General features: G+C 34.7%; 1 protein-coding gene and 1 pseudogene across 5 annotated transcripts in view; both read left to right on the top strand.

Annotated features, from left to right (window-relative positions):
* The window catches only part of CCSER1 (coiled-coil serine rich protein 1), a 1,258,994-nt gene that overhangs the window by 1,036,823 nt on the left and 199,416 nt on the right, over nucleotides 1-22,755 (top strand). The gene's annotated exons all lie outside the window — the stretch shown is intronic.
* Nucleotides 4,113-22,667, top strand: LOC128314198 (eukaryotic translation initiation factor 3 subunit E-like; annotated as a pseudogene).

Here is a 22,755-nt window from a genome sequence, read left to right as displayed (position 1 = left end):
TCAAATTGGAGACAAACTTTCAATAACCAGTATCCTGGCCATTAAGTACAGATTTCACTTTCCAACCACGTGAATCATAGAATGTTAGACATGGAAGGGATCTTTGAAGTCATCCAGGGCAATCCTTATTTTACATTTGAGAAGAATGACATCCAGAGGAGTTGAGTAACTTTTTTAAATCTTTCATTGCTATTTCCTCAATAGTCCTGTCTGAGCTATTTTCCTCCATTGTTGCATTCCACTATAGACACTTCAGTTTAATTTTTGTTTTGTGTTTATTTTCATTGTTTTTCTTCAAAGTGCACATTTGATAATCCGACTGTAGTTCTGGAATCACGCTTGCAAACTCAAGAAAAACTTAATATGTTTACAAGGGCCTGTAAAATCTGGCCCTCCCTGTCCTTCTAGCCTCATCTTGTTTCAATTTCTCCTGGCTCTCTGCTCAGCCATTGTGACCTTTTCTTCCTGATTCTTCTCTGCCTCCACATACTGCAGGACCCTGGCACTTAGCCTTTCTTCCATTCCTTTTACCTAATTAATTCCTATTTGATTTTCAGCTCTCAGTCCTTTGGCAGGTCCTTAGGAAAATCATCCTTCACCTCCTTGTCAACTGACCTTTAAAATTTGCATAAAATAATGGAAACAGAATCTCTATAAGTTTTTGTTTTTTGTTTTAATTTGGATATTTATTTTCACGTTTAAGAAAAAATTTGATAATTTGATACAGTGCACCACCCACTAGGCTATAAGCTCAATCAACACAGGGACCCGAAGTCTTTATAACACAATATGGATATTTGTTCACTAATAAGTGTTGTCAGGCTAGACCTGAAATCCAACTACAAATCCTGTATCTTTCAAATGTATCAGTCTATATTATCAATAGAAACTCTTTGCAAAGTATTTCTAACATAGGGTTGTTTTCACCGCCACCAAAATTAGGTTCATATATATAAATACCTTAATGCATTTCCAACAAACTGAAGTCAATAAAAATGAATGATAATGAGACATTAGATTCTCATTACCTTATTGAAATTTTGATAATTTCTAAAAGTGTGCTGTGTTGATTTACTTAACATGGTTTTCTTTGCGTTGAAACCAGTTAGGTCATTAAAAACTAATTAAAGTGTACGATTAATCTTATTTTCTGGTTCATGCTATTTTAAAAATAATGTAATTAGTTATAGCATAATTGAAAAAATTCTTAAATCAAAATAATATTTTCCTTGCTAATCAAAGTATAATTTTCTTTTTTTTTTAACCTGGAAAGCATTGCTTACATATTATCAAATACTATTGCCATCATTATCTGCATTATTGAGTGCTCATAAACCCTGTGCTACATTTATAAACTATAATACTAGATTGTAAGCACTTTTCAATTAATATTAAAAAAAGGTTCTCTGGTCTCAAGGAACGTATAATTAAAAGAGAAATATATCCACGTAGGAAAATTTTAGAGAGGAAGACAGTGGTGGAGGAGGTGAACCCTAGGCTCTTCTTGTCTCACAAACACAACTAGTTGGCTATCAGATCATCCTAAATAACTTAGTTATCAACCTGAAGACTGACTAAATAAACTCCATAACTAAAGGGAGAAAAAAGTCCACACTGAAGAAGGTAGGAAGGGCAGAGATGTGGTTCAGGAGAGAAACACGGTGCTGCGGAGTGAGGGGAGCCATGGTCATGGACAAGAGTGAGAGAGAGAGGAACATATAGGGAAATACACAAAGAGCATTTCCCCAAAGTCATTGGCTTGGAAAATGAGAAGGGCTGAATTTCATGCGTTCTTGCAACCTGTGGGGCTTAAAGCCTGGAGTTTTAACGGTAAGCTGGAGTGGCTGGGATAGAGCTTGAAGGACACTGCTCTGCTCCTGGAGAGAAGCAGGGCAAACAACCCAGAGGCAGACAGTGTGAAAACAGAGATCTGAAAAATGCTTGGGGCACACAGTGGGGATATTATCATGCTTTTTAGAGTGTGTCCCTGAGAGGCAGCATTCCCAGAGACGCCTCTCTGGGGAAAAGAGGAACTGCCTGTGCCCATCTCCTCCTGCACACCTCTATATAAACACATACCCACCTGAGAGAAGCAGCTCAGTGCAGACACTGATTGCGTAACTTGCTAACCCCAAGCCCCACCGGCCCTGTGCTCTGGTGGTACTTCCCTTCTCAGTCAAGCTTGCCTTAGTCCCAGCATGGTGGGCCCCTTCCCCAAAAGACCTGCACAGGACCCTGCCCACCCCAGGTCTCTAAAGCCTGGACTTCTAAAGGTCAGTAGGTTTTACTGGGATGGAGCTCTGAGGGCACTGCACTGCTCCTAGAGAGAAGACAGGCAAAAAACCTAGACACAGTGTGGAAACTGATCTGAAGGATGACAGGGTCACATGGGGAGGAGGTTACAGAGGCAGCATTCACAGAGATGCCTCTATGGGAACAAGAGAGTTGGCTGGTACCATTTCCCTCCCCCGCCCCTCAGCATAAACACAGAACCACCCAAGGGAAGCAGCTCAGCACCATCACTCGCTGCCTAATTAGTTTATACCAAGCCCCACATCCTTGTGCTCTGGCAGAACTACCCTTCCTGGTCAAGCTTTCCTGAGTCCCAGTGTGGCAGGGCCCTCCCCCAGGAGACCAGCAGAAACCCCTGCCCACACCATGTCTCCCCACCAGTGAGTTCTGCAGAGCCCCAGTTCAGGTACAGTTGGTGTCAGGTCTCATTTCACAGGCAGACCAGAGAACATCTAGTTAAAACTCACCACATTCAAGCTTGGGGACCAAACACTGCCCACATTAGGCAAGTAGAGCCTCTGCAGATGACTGATGTGAAGGGCAGAGCAGCCAAAAACACAGTAGCATAGCACACTTGGCACACACCAGAGACACTCCCTGAAGCACCATACCCTGGGAACTATATGACTTCTGCATAAGACCATTATGTTCAGGAGCAGGAGAAATAACTGGCTTTTATAACATAGAGAAGGAGGCAGAGACTTAGACAAAATGCAAAGATGGAGAAATTTATTCCAAATAAAATAACAAGATAAGGCCATGGCCAGAGATGTAAGCAAAACTATATAAGTAACATGTCTGATGAAGAATTTAAAGCAACAATTATAAGGATACTCACTGGGCTTGAGAAAAGAATAGAGGACATCAGGGAGACCCTTATAATTGAGATAAAAGAATTAAAAAAGAATCAATCAGAAGTGAAGATTGCAATAAATGAGATTGGAAACACACTTGATGCAATTAACAGCAAGTTGGAAGAATCAGAGAAATGAATTAGTGACCTAGAAGACAAAATTATGGAAAATAATGAAGCTGAACAATAGAGAGAATTATACAACAGGAGAATAGAGTGAACTCAGTGACTCCATCAAATGTAATACCATTTGTATTTTAGGAGTCCCAGAAGAAGAGAGAGAAATGAAGGCTGAAAATTTATTTCAAGAAATAAAGCAGAAAACTTCCCTATTATTTGGAAGGAAACAGACATCCAGATCCAGGGGGCACAGACAACTCCCATCAAAATCAACAAAAGTACACCAATACTAAGACATATTGTAATTACATTTGCCAAATACAGTGATAAAGAAAATATCTTAAAAGCAGCAAGACAAAAGAAGTCCTTAACTTACAAGGGAAAATCTATTAAGGGTAACTAGAGATGTCTGAAGGAATTTGGCAAGCCAGAAGGGAGTGGCATATTATATTCAAAGTGCTGAATTGGAAAAAAATGGCAGCCAAGAATACTCTACCCAGCAAGGCTCTCATTCAGAATAGAAGGAAAGATAAACAGTTTTCCAAACAAAAGCTAAATAAGTTCATGACCACTAAATGAGCCCTGCGCAAAATATTCAAGGGGACTCTTTGAGTGGAAAGGATAGACCAAAAGCGACAAAGACAAGAAAGAATCAAAAAACTCTCCAGAAACAACAACAAAACAAGTAATAAAATGACAATAAATACATATCTATCAATAAATATTTTGAATGTAAATGGACTAAACTTCCATTTAGTCCATTACTAATCCATTACTAGTCCATTACTAATCCATTACTAGTCCATTACTAGTCCATTAAATTACATTTAAATGTAAATGTAAAAGACTGGGGTATCAGAATAGATCAAAACAAAACAAAACAAAACAAAAACAAACAAACAAAAAAGACCCATCTTATGCTGCCTACAAGACTCATTTTAGACCTAAAGACACCTGCAGATTGAAAGTGAGGGGGTAGAGAAATAATTATCACCCAAATGGATGTCAAAAAAAGCTGGAATAGCAATATTTACATTGGAAAAATTAGACTTTAAAACAAAGACTGTAAAAAGAGACAAAAAAAGGGCATTATATGATCATAAAGGGGACATTCCACCAAGAAGATATAACGAAAGATATAACAACTGTAAATATTTATACCTGCATCATGAAGCACCCAAATATATAAAACAATTAATAACAAACATAAATTGTTAATTTTTTATTAATTGATAATTAATAACACAATAATAGTAGGGGACTTTAACACCCCACTTGATGGGCAGATTATCTAAACAGAAAATGAACAAGGAAACAATGGTTTTGAATGACACACTGGACCAGATGGATTTAACAGATATATTCAGAATAATTCATCCTAAATGAGCAGAATACATATTCTTTTCAAGTACACATGGAACATGCTCCAGAGTGGATCATATACTAGGTCACAAAACAGGCCTCCACAAATACAAAAAGACTGAAATCCTGCCATGCACCTTTTTTGACCATAATACTATGAAATTAGAAGTCCACCACGAGAAAAAAAAAAATTTGGAAAGAACACGAATACATGGAGGTTAAAGAACATGCTACTAAATAATAAATGGGTCAACGAGGAAAGCAAAAAAGAAAAAAAAATACATGGAAACAAGTGAAAATAAAAACACAATGGTCCAAAACTTTTGGGATGCAGTAAAAGCGATCCTAAAAAACGAAGTATATACCAATACAGGCCTACCTCAAGAAGCAAGAAAAATCTCAAATAAGCAACTTCACCTTACACCTAATGGAGCTAGAAAAAGAACAACAAATGGAGCCTAAAGCCAGCAGAAGGAAGGAAATAAGGAAATAATAAAGATTAGAGCAAAAATAGGCAATATATAACTAAAAATATAATGGAACAGGACAATGAAACCTGAAGCTGGTTCTTTGAAAAAAGTAATAAAATTGATAAACCTCTAGGCAGACTTATCAAAAAGAAAAGAGAAATGACACAATTAAATAAAAAAAAATGTGAGAGGAGAAATAACCAATACCACAGAAATACAAAAATTATGAGAGAATATTGTGAAAAATGATCTGCAAACAAATTGGGGAACATGGAAGAAATGGGCAAAGTCTTAGACACATATAAACTACCAAAACAGAAACAAGAAGACATAAAAAACTTGAGCAGACTGATAACTAGCAAGGAAATTGAATCAGTATTCAAAAATAAATAAAACAAACACATAAACAAATAAAAGTCCAGGGCAAGATAGCTTCCCAGGGGAATTCTACCAAACATTAAAGAAAAGTAAATACCTATTCTTCTCAAACTATTCCAAAAAATAGAAAAGAAAGGAAAACTTCCAAATTCATTCTATGAAGCCAGCATTACCCTGATAAATAAACTAGATTACAGACTTCACTAAAATATAGAATTACAGGCCAATGTCCATGATGAGCACAGATATAAAATTCTCAATTAAATACTAGCAAATTGAATCCAACAGTGCATTAAAAACATCATTCACTTTGGGGCATTTAGGTGGCTCAGTCAGTTGAGTGTCCAACTCTTGATTTCAGCTCAGGTCATGATCTCACATTTCATGGGATAGAGCCCCATGTGGGGCTCTGTGCTGACAGTGGGGAGCCTGCTTGTGATTCTCTGTCTCCTCTCTCTCTGCCCTTCCCTCTCTCTCTCTCAAAATAAATAAAAACATTAAAAATAATCATTCAACATGATGAAGGGGGTTTTATTCCTAGGTTGCAAGGTGGTTCAATATTTACAAATCAATCAACCTGATATACTGTATTAGTAAAACAAAGGATAAGAACCATGTGATCATTTCAATAGTTGCAAAAAGAAAATGTATGGCAACTTACAACATCCATTCATGATAAAAACCCTCAACAAAGTAGGTTTATAGGAAATATTCCTCAATATAATAAAGACCATATATAAAAAAAATCCATGGCTAATATCATCCTAAATGGGGGAAAACTGAGAGCTTTTCTTCTACAGTCAGGAATAAGACAAGGATGTCCACTCTAACCACTTTCATTCAACATAGTACTGGAAGTCCTAGACACAACTATGAGACAACAAAAAAATAAAAGGTATCCAAATCAGCAAGCAAGAAGTCAAACTTCCACTCTTTCTCAGATGACATGATACTCAGTATAGAAAACCCAAAAAACTCCACCAAAAAATTGTAGAACTGATAAATGAATTCAGTAAAGTTCCAGAATACAAAATCAATATACAGAAATCTGTCACTTTCTGTACACTAATAATGAAGCAGCAGAAAGTGAAATTAAGAAAACAATTCCATTTATAATTGAACCAAAAATAATAAGATGCCTAGGAATAAATCTAACCAAAGAAGTGACAGATGTGTACTCTGATAATATGAAACATGGATGAAACAAATTGAAGATGACATAAAGAAATGGAAAAACATTCCATGCTCATTGATTGGAAGAACAAATGTTACTAAATATCTATACTACTCAAGGCAATTTACACATTTAAAGCAAACCCTGTCAAAATACCAATAGCATGTTTCACAGAGCTAGAACAAACAATCCTAAAATTTGTATGGAACCACAAAAGACCCTGAATAGCCAAAGCAACCTTGGAAATGAAAAGCAAAGCTAGAGCCATTACAATTCCAGGCTTCAAGTTATATTACAAATCTATAGTAATCAAAACAGTATGGTACTGGCACAAAAATAGGCACATAGATCAATGGAGCAGGATAGAACCCCAGAAATGAACCCACAACTATATAGTCAATTAAACTTTGATAAAGCAAGAAAATAATATTCAGTGGAAAAAAATATAGCCTCTTCAGCAAATAGTGTTTTGGAAAACTGGACAGTAACATGCAAAAAAATGAAAGTGGACCGTTTTATTACACCAAACACAAAAAACAAATTCAAAATGGATTAGAGACCTAAATGTGAGACCTGAAACCATAAAAATCCTAGAGGAGAATGAAGGCAGTAACCTCTTTGACATCAGCCATAGCAACTGCTTATTGGATATATCTCCTAAGGCAAGGGAAACAAAAGTAAAAATAAACTATTGAGACTTCTTCAAAATACAAATCTTCTGCACAGTGAAGGAAATAATCAATAAAACTGAAAGGCAACCTATGGAATGAGAGAAAACATTTGCAAATGAAATACCTGTTAAGTGTTAGTATCCAGAATATATAAAGAACTTTTAATACTCAACACCCCTAAAAAGAATAATCTAATTAAAAATGGGCAGAAGACATGAACAGACATTTGTCCATAGAAGTCATGCAGATGGCCAACAGACATATGAAAAGCTGCTCGACATCACTCATCATCAGGGAAATACAAATCAGTGCTACAATGAGATATCACTTCACACTTGTCAGAATGGCTAAAATCAACAACAGGTGTTGGTGAGGATGTGGAGAAAAGGGGACCCTCTTTCAGTGATGGTGGGAATGTAAACTGGTGCAGCCAATGTGGAAAACAGTATAGAGGTCCTTCAGAAAGTTAAAAATAGAACTATCCTATGATCATGCAATTGCACTACTAGGTATTTACACAAAGGATACAAAAATGCTGTTTCAAAGGATTACATGCACTCCAATAATTATAGCAGCATTATCTACACTAGCCAAGATATGGAAGCAGCCCCAGTGTGCATAAACTGGTGAATGGATAAAGAAGAAATGGTATACATATACAATGGAATATTAGTCATAAAAAAGAATGAAATCTTTCCATTTGCAGTAACATGGCTGGTGCTAGACAGTATTAAGCTAAGTGAAATAAGTCAGTAAAAGAAAAGCATATACCATATGATTTTCCTCATATGTTAGTTTATGAAACAAAACAAGTGAACAAAGGGGAAAAAAGGAGTGGAGGTGGCAAACAAAGAAAAGGACTTTTAAGTATAGAGAACAAACTCATGGTTACCAGCTTGGAGGTAGGGAGGGGGATGGGTAAAATAGATAATGGAGAATAAGGACTACACATGTGATGAGCACCAGGTGCTGTATGGAACTGTTGAATTACTATATTGTACACTTGAAACCAATCTTACACTATATGTTAGCTAACTGGAATTTAAGTAAAAACTTTAAAAATATGGAAAATTTTTGATGTAAATACTAAGTTAACTTTAAGTCATTTAGGAACAGGATGTATGTAAGAATAAATACACTGGAATAATGGAAAATAATCATTAATGCATCTGTAATTCTCTAGGTACCAGAGTCTCTAGTTCCTTTTGTTATGCAGCTATTGGAAAGTTTTGTTTTTCATATAAAAACTTTTCAATAGTCGCATATAATAGATTCTGTATGTTCCAATAAAAAAAGGAAAAACACTTTGCCTCAATTGTGATTACTTATTATAATGCTACAGAAGGAAGTAGGAAATAAACAGTAAGAGTATTAGCAGTTGCAGTGTCCATCAGGCTTAACAGTGGCTTTAATGGGCAAATACAGGTTGGTGGAATATCAACTTTTTATACTGTTTATTTAGTTTATAGTCCCATTGTCTATTGCCATGCTGCTAAATAACTGAGTGAAATCTGAACCCACTTTTTATATAGTAAAGTCTTGACATTTTTCCTGTAAAGTAAAATAAAGCTTTGTTTCTTGGGAGAGATACTCTCTCTGCTCCATTAAAAATGGTGATATAATATACATTATTCTGTAATATGGATAAAAACTTACTATTCAATGTTCCACGTTGAAACTTCAGTTCCAAACTGCTTGAGAGGAACAAATCTAACTCTCGTGGGAGAATGTTTCTCCTTGTTCTTGTGTTAGATTTTTATGCTTATAAGCATCTAAACATCCATTCTTGTCACAAAAGCAATCTTCACCAAACATCTGCAGAAACAGTTGGAATGCTATTGTTATGAGAGGAATTGTCCGAGTGTACATGCTTTTATAACATACCATTATGGTTGGACTGATAGTCTTGAAAAAAAGAATTCTGAATACAGTATAATGCACTATCTTAATCATCTGTCACTGTATATCAGATAAAATAACTTGTTTATCATAGAACTCTTCAGAATGGAAATGTGAGTTGTCTTCTAGAGTTGCAAGTGTTATGTCACCTGAAAAATTATTCACTTGCAATCAACTTATTTGCTGAGGAAAGCATTATAAACTCTGGGAAGGACTCTCGCTATCTGTAAAACATTTTTTCCTTTTTAGTCTGAAGGCAAAGATCATGTTACTATTATGTTCATTTGCTCTCCCTCTCTCCCTCCTTCCTTCCATTATCAAGGCTAAAACACAATGCGGATTTTCATTTTTCAACTTACCTTCACATTATGTTGTATCTCCTATTTTCTTCAATCATAACTTTCACTTCTTGAAGTGGAGTAAGGTAGAACACCACCTTGAGTTCAAATAAACAATCACATATACCCAATTTAATTATGGTGCTATCATGTATATAAATAAGTGATGTCATCATTTATATAACAATAATGCAATTTATATGTGTAATTTGTATAATACTGTTAAGAAATTTATAGTTTAAAACAACTGATTAAATTTAGCTATTAACTAGGAGCTGGGATCTGATATTATAGGAAAATAACACATGAATAACAAAAGAGCAAGGCAGAATAAACTGTTTTCTGATTGATTGAACTTAGGTTTGAGTGATTACATTAAAACATTTCATATTAGTTTTTAAAATAGATTAAGTGGCAGCCTTTCTGCATTTAAAATAAATTTTACTGACAACAGAGGTAAAACAATTACTGAGAAGTTATTCATGTGTTTCGGAAAATAAGCACAATCTAACCATTGCACTAAATTTTAAATTTTTAGGATTTTTCTGAGTTAAATCAAACAATTTAGCAGCTTAAAAGAATTAGATTGAAAGGATATTCAGTGTGATTTTTAAATAGTCCAAAGTTTACATAAATTAAGTAATGAAAACTTTGAGAAAATGGAATAGCTATTCTATGAGATTACTGAGAATGTTGATTCTGCACGCTTAATGCCAAAATCCTGGGGCGACTTTGTTAGACAGTTGTACCCCCGTATTTATTCCAAGTCTCTTTATTTCTAATCAAATGTTACTTGCTCATACCTTCTGAAACCCAGTCTTTTATTCAGCATCATAGTTATCTCAATTTCACATGCTTCTCAAGGAACGTGTGCCTGGGTCTTGCCTATAAGTCTATCCATAAGGTTTTCCTTAGATGTGTTTCTTAATACATTAAATAAATTAAAATATTCAATAAACATCTACATGCAATGTACTGTATAGTTTGCAGTTTTGGGTGGGGAGGCATGAGGAAAGCAGTTGCTGCTATCCAAAATCAGCCTAAAGAGGAAGTTAAAAGGAGAACAACACACAAACACACCCCAAAAAACCCTACAAAGCAAGGTAGAAAACACTTTTTACTGATCAGAGAAGTCTGAATAGATATGCACCATTTAATTTCTGTTGACAAACAAATGCATTTTCATGTGTGTGTGACATGTAGTTGAGTGGGACAGTTTTTGTATCCAGTCATGTATGTGTGTGTGTTGGTTTCTCTATAATGAGATTATATCTGTTTCTTGTTTCTTTCACATGTAAAACACACTTACTGGGGAAGATATATTTACCAGGTAGATAAAAACTAACATGAGCTGGAATGTGAAAGAATGTAAAATCAAAAAAATTTCAGTGTTTGTACATCTTGAATCTACCCTAAGGGTTTTCCCACTGGGATGAAATAAGGCTTCTAAATTTATTTTTTGTATGTTTTAAGTCTATTTATTTATTTTGAGAAAGAGAGAGACAGGAGTGGGAAAGGGGCAGAGAAAGAGGGAGAGGGACAGAGGGTCCCAAGAGGGCTCTGCACCAACAGCAGTGAGCCTGATGTAATGCTCGAATTCATGAACCTCGAGATCATGACATGAGCCAAAGTCGGACACTTAGCCAACTAAACCTCCCAGCTGCCTCTGTAATCTTTTTTTTTTTTTTTTTTTAGTTGAAAGACTGGTGTTATTCTGAGGAAAAGTAGTATGTATTCTTTCTAATATCACGGGAATTAGAATAGTCATTTCTGAGTTGGGATTTTTAAGCCTGGAGCCCCCATATTCTACATAGGCTATAAGTGTTCTAAGCCAGTGGGAAAATAGTTCCTACAGTAAAGGAGGTAAAGGTCAGATAAAGCTGGAGAGGAGTCACAGGGAGAAAGTGAGGCCAAAATGTACTTTCTATTTCCCCACCCCACCCGTATGTGAACTCCCCTACCCTGTTACAGAGTAAGCAGCCATCCTCACTCCCTGGCCTCCCTCAATTCCCTGGGAGTTTATTGTTCAAGGGGAAAATACATCAGGAAGGGAGGTCTGAAGGAGAGGAGAGAGGACCAAAAGGAGTAAGCAGGGCATTCATATTGGGCATTTTCCCAATGTCATGAATGAGACAGTCACTCATTCTATTCATTCTGTTGGGGGGAATAAATAAGGCAGGGTTAGAGAAAGGGATCTTTCTCTCATAGGGAATGGAGTGGAAATTGTTTCCCTTGACTAAGCACAGAGGGAGCATTATAACAATTATCCACAACATGAGCAAAAAGAGAAAAAATGAGAACTTCTCTCAGTGGTACTGGTTTTATGCCTATAGGAAAAGCTGGAAAAATTTCAGGTGAAGAAAGACAGCATTGAAGCTGTCAGGCTGAGTGTGATTGTGGACAATGGTGGTAATTTCTTTAGCAGCATCACAAAGAAACAGGGACATAAACATGCTTAAATCATGTAGACTGGGAATTGATTCAGAGTTTAAAAAGACAAGAAAGATTGCCAATATGCGACCATCACTGCCAATGATGCAAAGTCTTTTGAGTTGTGGATACATTTTCACAACGTACCATACATAAAAAAATCACAAAATCATTTTCTGGCCATATTTTACTTCCCATTCGCTGTGTTCTCATTCCCACCCCCCTACTTCTATTATTCATAGCTTTGGTTGCAGATTGAAAAGAGCAAATTCAGCAGAGCCATACTTTTATATAACATAGCTGAGGATAAAGGAAGAAGGTGTGTGTACATAGTAAGAGAAGAACAGATTTGAAATTCAACTGTAATGGTGTTTGTGTTTATACACATTCATTAACTGTTGTTAAGATCTCTATTTCATCAAGTTACATTTTAACACATACAACCCAAGAGTAATTATATATGCATTTTATTTCTGTGCACCTTGCATGTGTATCATTTACTCTACTTTGACTAAGAGTATGTTTGAAAATTAGAACTTATCTTTACCTATTGATAGAAGTTGATGAGATGCAAGTATTTAATAATCTATAAATCAATTAATCCTATAGAGCTGGTCAATAAAATCATTTATCTTTAGTACTTAGCTACTACTGCACAAAAAGATAGCTGGTATTTGCTATGCTATGTCTTTTCCTTTATACAATTAAAAAATGTTTATTTATTGATTTTGAGAAAGAGAGATTTTGCCACATGTGAGCAGGGGTGGTGCAGAGAGAGAGAGAGAGAGAGAGAGAGAGAGAATCCAAGCAGGCTCTATGCTGTCAGCGTAGAGCCCCATGCAGCGCTCAGAAACTCACGAGCCCTGAGATCATGACCTGAGCCAAAATCGAGTCTGTCTTTTCCTTTAATAAACTGCTGTAACTGGAGGCATAATTAATGTAAGGAATATCTTTGATAAAAATGCTTTTTATATACAGTAAAGACTCAGTACTTTCACTGGAGAAGATATGGAATAGACTAACTTTTCAGATAAACTGGCATAACATAAGGGGCACCTGGGGGGCTCAGTCAGTTAAGTGTCTGCCTCTTGTCTCTCCCTCTCCCCATGCTGTCTCTGTCTCTCTCAAAATAAATAAATAAACTTAAAAAAAATGACATGACATAAAGGGCTTAAAGCCTAAGCTGATTGATATCATACATATTTCAAAGAGATTGTCAATATTAATTGAATAATAACTGTTTTTTTGTAATTAGAGTTTAAGATGGAATAAGGCTTCTAGATTTGTATTTTCATAAAAATATTACTATATTACTATTGAAATTAATATCTGCCTTCAAAATTGCAGAAACATAATGTTAAACTTAACTGAGCTCTAAATTTCTACCATCAAAGAAAACTATTAGTGCCTGGGTAATATAGTATTTTGTGTTGATTTAATTATTAAGGGATATATTGAGGGCACCTGGGTGGCTCAGTCGGTTGAGCGTCTGACTTCGGCTCAGGTCATGATCTCTCATTCTGTGAGTTCGGGCCCTGCGTTGAGCTCTGTGCTGACAGCTCAGAGCCTGGAGCTTGCTTTGAATCTGGGTCTCCCTCTCTCTCTGCCCCTCCCCCACTCATGCTCTGTCTCTCCCTCTCTCTCTGTCAAAAATAAACAAACATTAAAAAAAGGAATATATTGAATGCCTTCCCTTATTAGCTATATGGATGCATCCCCTTATTTAAAAAATGTAAATAAAGTACATATGGACTTGATTTAAAACAGGGTCATTTGTAGTACCTTTTTCATAGAAATTGTTACACAATTACGTTGATGATTATAGTAATTACAGTTCCTCACAAGAGACAGATGTTAGTTTTCTAACAATTATAAAATGTGTTCCATTTTTAGAAAAAGTCAAGTTTAGATTGCTGATGCTATTGTAATGATGTTAAGAGAAGAGAGTCTATCTTTCTTGAAAAATTAAGACAAATGTTTTTAAAGGAATTTATTTGAACTGAATAGATGTTTGAAAAAGAATGCTTATTTCTGATATATGAATATCACTGTAAAGTTTCCTAATTTAACACACAGACATTGACGCCAGGTTATATACAAAAGAAGCATATTCTCTTACTGTATCAAGTCTTGTCTAACTACCTTATGTTACTAAAGGCTGTATCTGATAGAATTAACCCTGTCTAGTTCTTTATCAAAATTGGAAGTGTATTAGACAGCCTAGCCCTTTAAGAAATATGTCTGAAAGCAATCTGCTTTGTTTTTCTGCTTTGATGTCCAGTTGTTCTTTTCTATCTTGTGAACTTGGGCTGCAGCTTCACCTCACCCCTGATGACTCTGACTGGTTTGCCTGCTGGCCCTTTTGCATTCACCTTGTTCCTCATTCCTATTCTGGATTATTTCTGAGTCTGAATTTGGACTCTAAGCTCCAGCCGGGTGAACCTGGATAAAACCATCTTGTTCTGTTCCTACAGGCTTTTCCTCCTCAATCATGATAGCTGTAAACACAGACACTCTCAAAAACTAGGGAGATTTTTTTTCAACATTCTCTGGGAGAAGATTAGGCCTCTTTGTTTTTTGTTCTTTTTTTTAACGTTTATTTATTTTTGAGACAGAGAGAGACAGGGCATGAACGGGGGAGGGGCAGAGAGAGAGGGAGACACAGAATTGGAAGCAGGCTCCAGGCTCTGAGACATCAGCCCAGAGCCCGACGCGGGGCTCGAACTCACAGACCGGCGAGATCGTGACCTGAGCTGAAGTCGGACGCCCAAATGACTGAGCCACCCAGGCACCCCAGATTATGCCTTTTTGTAAAGTTACTAATGTATGAGGATTTTATATTAAAAAAAAATTAACTCATGATGGGAGACCCCGTACTTTTTAAAGACTGTATTCAAGTTTGTTATTGTATACATTTTAAATTACATAGCAGGGAGGTGTGTGTGGTAGTGGAGGTGAGATAAAAACAATATTTTCAATATTTTAGGTCCAGTCTCTAAGCACCTAACCAAACCCAATGGCTTTGTCCTTCTATTCCCCCCCTAAATCCCTTGAGAATAGCCTTGATCAGATTAAAGATTGTTTAGCCCCTTCGGATTGAATGCTGACTCTACCCTGTAGGTAGATAATCTTATTACCTAGATGAGTTTTGTAAATCTCTCCAGATTGTTTCTGAACCTTCTTTCTCTCCAGCCTAGACTTCCCTAGCAGCCTTTGCAGCCAGGGCTATGCTGTCTGCCATTACATATTGTAACACTTATTACAAAAGCTAAGTTGAGAATACAAGAGTTTTATTAGTGGCAATGCTACAAAACATAGGGTGAATCCTCTGTGCAAGGCATGCGCTAGCCTTATGAAGGAGGGTATAGCAATATGCACTGAAAATCGTTCTATTTCAGATTCTTTAAAGCGTATCATAAAAGTCCAGAGAATTGTCCCTTGGGACATGGCTTTGGGCATTAAGAAAACAACTCTAATTCTGGAAGAATCAAAGTCCAAGAGTCATCATGTGATACTTTTTTAGAAATTAGGTGAGGGCAGTGAAAATAGCAAGATAAATGACCACATAAACAAGTTGACCTATTATAATTAATAGAAGAACAAAAAAGGAAGCACAAGTTTTAAAATCTCTTAAAGTGCCTTGAAATAAGATCAAAATGTAATTATGTTAAATAAGTTAAAACACACTTAAAATCTAAGTTTACATATAATGACTGGCTTGTAGGTAAGAATTGGAACAAATGCTGCACATTAAATAATGTAAAATACTTCAAATAGAACTTGGAAACAGTTAATGAAATTTTTCGGTATTTCTCTGGTTAAATGTTATTAGCATATTCCCAAAAGTAAAGATCAGAAAACTGGAAACCATCAAAATTCCCTGTGATGTCCACAGGCAAATGTACTTTTGCCTTTAAATATAAATTTTTATCTGTCCTAAGAAAGCACAAACTTTTTAAGTGCCACTTGGCAGTCATTTGAAAAACAGGCATTTTGACCAAAAATATTGCATTTACTTGAAGACTGCTATTCATTTACCATTCAATTTTTCTTCTGCTTTCCCCATCATACCATAAAAAGAGTTTGAGAACTATCTTTTTAAAAAATTTTCTTTGATTTTTGGACTCCATCAGTGCTTCACAGCTTTGGTAATATAATAAGTTTCTTGTATGTCATACTTAAAAAGATAATATCAAGAAAAGGCAATATTAAAGAAAATAATCTGTTATAAGTTGATTTCTATATAGTTGCATTTTCTCAATTGTGCGATAATTCTAAATATTTTAAGAATGGTGCTAAATTTTTAATTCTCTAAATTTTTAAAGAAATAATTATAAAATGACCCTTTCCTTGACAAAATGGTGGAATACGACTTGACTAATCGCATCATACACTTTTTGGATCTGCATCTAGTCTTTCCACTGCTCAAGTTTCTATCCATAAAAGAGATATATAATGAAAAAAGAATTATTACAAGGGAAATACAAGGGATACAAGGGATTTTTCTCAGTGATACCAGCAAGGTATACTTTGCTATGGATATATACAAAAATCTTTATTCAGATGATATTCCACATACTTTGAGAGAGAAAAGAACCACAGTGGTTATACAACTGAAACAGCTTTGGGCAGAAACAGAACCAATTGTGAAGATGTTTGAAGATCCAGAAACTACAAGGCAGGTGCAGTCAATCAGATGGTTAGATGCTGTTTGACTACACAGAGGACAAGCATAGTTTTAGACAGGAATATTTAGATACACTCTACAGGTCTGCAAGATTCCAATATGAATGGGGGAATTATTCTGGAGCATCAGAGTATCTTTACTTCTTTAGAATGTTGGTTCCAGCAACAGATAAAAATGCTTTGAGTTCACTCTGGGGAAAACTGGCCTTTGAGATCATAATGCAGAATTGGGATACAGCTACGGAAGACCTTACATGATTAAAAGAGACCATAGGAAATAATTCTCTGAGTTCTCCTTCTTGAGTTTCTTCAAGAGCAAACATGGCCATCCACTGGTCTCTGTTTTCGTCAACCACCCAAAGGGTGTGATAACATTACTGATCTCTTCCTTTACCAACCACAGTATCTTAAAGCAATTCAAACAATGCATCCATATTTTCTATGCTATTTGACTACAGCCGTTCACAGCAAAGATATTTGAAAACACTGAATGGTGTTAAAAGATCTGGTTAAAGTTATTCAACAGGAGTCTTACACATATGAAGACCTGATTACAGAATTTGTTGAATGCTTGCTTTCATGTTAACTGTGACTTTAATGGGACTCAGAAAAAACTGAATGTGAATCAGGACTTGTGAATGACTTCTTGGTGGCTTGTCTTGAGGATTTCATTGAAAATGCTCATCTCTTCATATTTGAGACTTTTTGTCGCATCCTCCAGTGTATCATCATTAACGTATTGGCAGACAACCTCCAGAAGATACGTGACTCCAGAAGAAAGGTGGATTGTAAATTTGATCAGAAATGCTAGACTGGATACCAAGATTGATTCTGAATTAGGTCATGTGGTTATGGGTAACAATACAGTCTTACCCTATCAGCAAGTGACTGAAAAGACCAAAAGTCTTTCATTTGGAAATCAGATATTGGCCATGAATATTGAGAAGAAACTTAGAATAGTAGGTCAGAGGCTCCTAACTGGGCAACGCAGGACTCTGGCTTCTGTTGAAGAACTGTAGAAGACAAGATGAAAAAACTATAAAATAAAGATGAAATAATAAAATCATTCTATAAAGGATGATATACATTTTAGAAACAACATATTGAGTATAAATTTTGGGGAATTTGAATAAAATTGGCTGTGTTTCAAAAAAAAAAAGAAAAGAATATAATAAGCGTCCAAGTACAAAATAATTTAAAAATTACTGAAATCATGAGAAAAATTAAGCCAGGTTATTTTTTATTTCAGTGTTTGTGTTTTTTTCTCTCAAACCTCCCAACTTATTCTAATATTACATTATTTTGATAGTAATTTTAAAACCAATATTTATTGGATGATAACTATTTATCAGGTCACGTACTACATGCTGTATATTCCTTACAACATACATCCTTACAAAATACATACAGTTTGCGTGATTTTATTCCCTTTACAAATGAGAGAATAATGCCTTAAAAGGTTAAGAAAGTCAACAAAGTCATGATATTGTAACTGTTAGAGGTAGATATTAAGCCCAGCTTTTCTCCCAAAGTTCATGCTTTACCTAATAAACAATTTATTCATTGTACCATAAGATACTATTCCTATTTTTGTTCTTTTGTTTTGTTTTTAAGGAATCTATCTAGTCAGCCAACCAGTTCTGAAAAATTGTATTAACTCATGACTAATTTGTTTTGATGTTTCCATGTAATGAGACATTTTATGGAGATGACATTTTATGTAGTGTCAGTATATCAAACATGACTGAAAAGAAGTAACATTTATCTATGAGTCCTCTATAAGTATTCTATCCTATAGAATTCTATTTCAGTGCTAAAATTATTTTGGTTTAGGAATCTTCAAATTATATCAGGTGAGTACATCTTTGTTTTAAGAAGACTTGATGTCCTAGGGAAAAATAATGAAAGATAAAATCATTCAAAATGGATTCTAAATCAGGTTTTAGTACTTGCTGTATTACCAGTATTATTAGTATTATTAGTACTTGCCGTACCTAATGGATAGGTAGTAAATATTAAATTAAATTAATGAGCATATTAATTAATTAGTTTAAATTATTCCTATATAGAGCCTTTTTTTTGTGGATCATTTAAGAAGTTTTGTTTTTGAATCAAATTTTTCTGTAAGTGAGAGAAAGCCAAGTCCTAGTTGCTTAATCAGAGTGAATGTTAGGAGTAGGGCTGCCTTGAGGCAGCTGTATTTAGAAATAAACAGAGCTCTCAATTTTTGGCATCTCTTAATGTCCTGGCTCCGTTTTTTTCTGTGTTAGACTCCAGTCTCCGGCTTTGCATGGTAAGAACATGGCAGCAGTAGTTGAAACATCCCACATCCTTCATATTTCTGTCCAAAGGCAAGTACTACTTTTTTTCATTCCCAGTACCCACAGCAGAAGGCACATGGTGTTCTTTTGGTTCTGATAGCATAAATATACACTAGTGAACCAATCACAGTGCTTAACAAAACGGTAGTCCTGATTTAAGTATAAGTGAATTCCACAAAATATTTTTGAATTAAATGTGAGGAAGAATGTTTTCCCTCAGAGGGAAACTGGGATATGGTTTCATGAAGGATAATTAGATGCTAGCTGAGAAAAACAATAGTTGTCTGCTGTAGCCTTCAAGGATAACATATATGACTTCATTAATTTGAGGATTATAATTTTCAGTTTCTTAAATGCCTAGTTCTTACTCGTCTCAGAAAATTATGTGTTCATAGAAAGAGAAAAAATTTATCTTAAAATGCCATTAATTTGGTAAGTCATCAAGTTATACAAACTATCTTTTGCCATACTTTGATAAGTTATTATAAAGAATCATAACTTATCCTGGTGCCCTAATTTCATGGAAAGTGTGCAGTGTGTTCATCTTTTTTATTGTTAATTCTGCACTTCTTGAGATTCTGATTTCACGTTATCTTTTTATTTCATACACAGGAATTTCTGTATCAATTCACAGTGGGTACCAGAATATGAACTTGTGGGAACTCAGTGAAATGGAACCCGATCAGTTTAAATTTCTTTTAAATATTTCTGTCTGGCTTTAATAATGTACAATTAATATAAAAAACCATTTAGCTTTTATCAGTTAGTCAAGATCTGTTGGCCTACTTTCAAAAGTTGGTCTCCTGGGCATAATGGACATAATTGAAACTCCTGTTAAATTTTTCATTTTAATGAAAATATTAAATGACTTGTGGAGTAGCGTGGTAAATTTGCAGCCCAGATCTCAGAGGGCAGGGCTGTGATTTCATTCTTCTGTCTTCTACTATTTTATTCTCAACATTTACAAAGTTTATTAAAACGATTTCAGTCCAGTCCTTTGGCTTTGTTTTTATATCATTGCTTTCCAGGGTGACTTAGTTTTTTATTTTATTTTCATAATTACCTCTTTATAATTGAAAACTACAAAAGGGCATAGTTATCAATGGGAAGCAAAATATACACTGAATAATTCTGCATTTTTTTTCTTTTCTCAACTGTGGATTGAATACAGCAATATAGGGTGATATGCTTGGCACTACAAAGAACTATGGATTTTAAAAAGTTCTAATTTTTAGGTTCAGAATATAATGAACTACAGTTATTTTTAAAACTAGTTTTAATATTTTCTGGTAGATAAAATTGAATACAATTGAAAGTACCCTTTAATATTTAGGGTATGTATTTAGAATAAAATGATAGTTCCTGAGTACATTTCTTTCATTTGGAAATTGTAAAGCTTTTTACTTTGCTTTTGGCATTGTATGTCTTTTTCAGATTATGTTTAATATTCTTGTGAGTCTACATTAAAGTAGGAAAGGGCACAGGATAAGAGGGAAGGATAAAATTAAATCTTACCAGGAAGAAAATTTTAATTCTGCATTTCTATAAATTCACCTGTTTTATGGCATAAAAGTGAGTAGGCTTAAAGTCCAATGATTAAAAACCTTCATTGAGTAAATTTAGCTGAAGATATTTAGATAAAGTTCTGTAGAAAGAAAACATAAATTTTGCCAATTAATAATATGTTCACTTTTGTTTTATTCTTTAATAAATACATCTAGTACTTATTAATAGTGTTTACTATATCCCAGAGACCAAGCAAGAAGAGTGTCAAGCAAGCTGTGAACATTTCTTATTTGATATTCACAATATGCTTGTAGAGTTTATAATAGGGTCTCATTTTACAGAAAGTAAATTCTCAAATAAGTAGCTCACCTAAGGTCACATAAGAATTGGAGTCAGAATTCAAATTTTTGATATGGAATCCGAAGCCTGCCTTTAAATCTATATTGACTCATATTATCACCAAATGTTCCCAAATCTAAGTCCCTAAGTAGCTATTTGTTTGTGTGAAAGATAAAGTAAAACATATGAACAGTATTTTTAGGTATTGTAGAGAAATGTTGTGATTTAAGATGAATGATTTTAAAATAAATTTATTATTAGAGGGGAAGAAACTAACAAAGACTTAGGCCCTAAAAGTGGAAAAATTGGGGAAATATAATTTTAATATTTTAATTATTATATAAAGCCACAACTATTCTGAGAAGTTTAGTGCACAGTATCTAGTGTTCCTCTTACTGCAGAGATAATAAGCCTTAAATATGAACATTTGACTTAATATTTAAGGTTTATTATCTCTGCGGTAAGAGAAAAGCAATGATACAAAAGAAATATGTAATAGAAATAATTAAACTTTAGAAGATTAACTCTGTGTCAAGCACTGCCATAGGCATTTAACATGTATTAACACTTTTGAATGTTTATTTATTTTGAGAAAGAGAGTGTGAGACTGGGGGAGAAGCAGAGAGAGAGAGAGAGAGAGAGAGAGAGAGGGAATCCCAAGCAGGCCTTACACTGTCAGCGCAGAACACGATGTAGGGCTTGATCTCATGAACCAGGAAATCATGACCTGAACCAAAACAGGAGTCAGATGCTTAACCAACTGAGCCACCCAGGTGCTCAACACTTCTAATATTTACAGCAACACTATAAGATAGTTAACATTACCATACTCATTTCTAGATGAAGAAAGAGAAACCTGGAGAGGCTTACTAAGTTAATAAGGTCCTAGAGTTAAATGAGAAACAGGGTACAATTTAAACCTTGGCAGCCTGATATATAGCTAGATGTATTAACCATTATTTCATACAGCTGTATTCAAATGGTAAGTGCTAATACCTTAAAAAGTCAGCAAAATATAAGCATTGAAGTATATTTTTACCACTGTTAAATATATTGAAGTTTCTCAGGTCACCCCATATGTATGACATGTCTTCTCCATTTTGTTCCCATTAAAACAAAATGAAACAGAAGATAGATTATTCAGCATTTTATGTTAATGATTCAGTTCTATTATTCTAATCACCTGACAAGAAATTCTTGACTCAGCATAGAGTTCTACACATATAACTCATTAAAATTGATTTCATATTTTCTTCTAATATTATCAATCACATGTAGGTGATAATGCCCTATTTCCAGGCATAGTTACATGTACTTTCCCTAAACACTTTCCCCACTGATAAACACATCTTTCTTTTATTCATTTTATTTGGTTTCCATGAACAAGAATTATTTGATTCATGCTTTTCATGCATTTATGTTGTTATTCAAACATCTTGGTTCATTCCCTACTTCCTTATCTGAACAAAGTAACAAATTAGTACACTTTCAAATGTAACCAAGTAAATGACATCTGGGTGCTTTTGCAAGCTAATAAAAGATAGTGAGGATTTTTGAATTAGTTAACATCTTGTGAAATAATATATTTTAAATAGGGGCACTTGGGTGTCTCAGTTGGTTAGGTGTTTGACTCTTGATTGGGATTGTCTCTTTCCCTCTCTCTGCGCCTCCCTTGCATGTACGTGTGCACTCTCTCTCTCTAAATAATAAACTTAAAAAAAGTGAAGTTTTAAATAATACATTTTAAATATGTATTACAATTTTATAGCCAAATATTTTTACTATAGTAAAATATAGCCTACTTGATAGTAAAAAAAAATAAAATAAATTAACACTTTTTCTCTTCTGCCAAATTTCTTTTTTTTGTTATTAAAATTTTTTTTAATGTTTTAATTATTTTTGAAGGAGAGAGGGAG

This window comes from Acinonyx jubatus, chromosome B1 (assembly GCF_027475565.1).
Source record: "Acinonyx jubatus isolate Ajub_Pintada_27869175 chromosome B1, VMU_Ajub_asm_v1.0, whole genome shotgun sequence".
Lineage (NCBI taxonomy): Eukaryota > Metazoa > Chordata > Mammalia > Carnivora > Felidae > Acinonyx > Acinonyx jubatus.
This window is presented reverse-complemented; position numbering and strand designations above follow the sequence as displayed.